The sequence below is a fragment of the Octopus bimaculoides genome, chromosome 4 (genome assembly GCF_001194135.2).
Source record: "Octopus bimaculoides isolate UCB-OBI-ISO-001 chromosome 4, ASM119413v2, whole genome shotgun sequence".
NCBI lineage: Eukaryota > Metazoa > Mollusca > Cephalopoda > Octopoda > Octopodidae > Octopus > Octopus bimaculoides.
The window spans coordinates 73,964,801-73,966,582 of NC_068984.1; positions in this window are offsets into that span (position 1 = coordinate 73,964,801).

The window sequence follows — 1,782 nt, forward strand, 5'->3', positions numbered from 1 at the left end:
AATATCGAAAATTTTCAATTTTTTTCTTTTTTTTTTCATAAAAAGATGCCTCCCATCATTCCGAAGACGGTGCTGAAAAAATTGGAAAAAATCTCCGTCAAAACGGAGAAATTCCAACTTAAGTTGGCCGTCTGATCCGAAACACCGTTTTCCAGGAACTCTTCCCCCCGCCCCTTCCAAAAAATTATACCTACAAATTTCTTTGTAATCGTAATCGACACCGTTTGAAAGGTATTTGTATAAAATTTCATTAAAAGATACCCATTTTCCTGAAAGTTATGAGGGGAAAATGTCAGGCCCTGAGAATTTTCCAAACTCATTTCCCCAGCCCCTCGGAATATTTTTTTCCAACAAATCTTTACATGCACTTAATCTACAGAATCTAAGCAATTATTTGTTGAAAGTTTCGTTAAAAAGTATCCATTTTCTGGAAGTTATGAAGTAACAAAGTCGAGGGAGTATACGTCTGTAGTTACGCCGATTCTGGATACATTTTAAATATATTCTTAGTGAGCTGAGAGAGGTGGTTCACAGATCAGTTTTTCATGTTGTCCTAATAGACTGAGGTATCATATTCTAAATGACTGGGGTTGAATATCACCAAATAGCTGGTTGTTATTGATGCTAGCTAGCCGAGTTCTCTCTCTCTCACTCTCTCTCTCTTTCTCTCTCTTTCTCTCTCTCTCTCTCTCTCTCTCTCTCCCTCTCTCTCTCTCCCTCTCTACCAATCTAAAGAAGAACGCATATATAGCGATATCAAGGACGACTTTTGAACTGGTGGAAATGGATACAAGACGATATGTTGGGTCATGAAGTAAGACTCATTTTACAATGCATCAGTTTATTCAGCTCAGAATCAGTACCAGTCTAGTGCTGGTGCAGTTCTCTCTTCCTCCAACACTCACAAAAAAGTGGGAGGGTCAAGAGTGTGCCTGTATCTGCTCGCGACTACATAGGCACCTAAAAGAATTGGCGAAAACATGGTACATACTACCAAACCATACGCATTCACGGATGACGGCTGATTGTTACGTGTCGTTCGTAGTAGGTAAATCAGCGAATGTGTTGTTTTTTTTATTAACACCATTAAAACAAAGATAGCTGAAGTGGCAGGTGAAATAGTTTCTATTTTATGGCTGTGACAGCAAGCTGTAACTGTTCATGACATTGTTTTTTGTGTCAGTGTATTGGAGGATAAAAAGGAAGAATAAAAATTTCATAAGATATTTTTTTAAAAATCTTTTCAAAGGGATCACACTAATTTCGAGTCATTTATCCTTTGTATATTTCAAGAGAATTCTCGGTCGTTTTATTTCATCCACAGTCTTTAGCTGAAGAATCGAAGGCAAGCAAAAGAGGAAATAATGCAATTTGTTGCTTTGTATAGTGTTTTACTGTCATTTTACTTTTTTTCTTTTTATGGTTTATCTTGAATAAAACTTTTCTACTCTAGGCACAGGGCCCGATTTTTTTCTTGTTTGTGCGTGTGAGGGTGGGGGCAGTCAATTAGATCAAATCCATTACGTGACTGGTACTTAATTTATCGACTCTGAAAGAATGAAAAGCAAAGTCGACCTTGGCAGAATTTGAACTCAGAACGTAAAGACAGACGAAATACTGCTAAGCATTTCGCCCGGCGGGCTAACGTTTCTGTAGGCTCACCACATTAAAGAGAATCTTTTTTACTCTAGGCACAATGCCCGAAATTTTGAGGAGGGGGCCAGTCAATTAGATCGACCCTAGTACACAACTGGTACTTAATTTATCGACTCTGAAAGAATG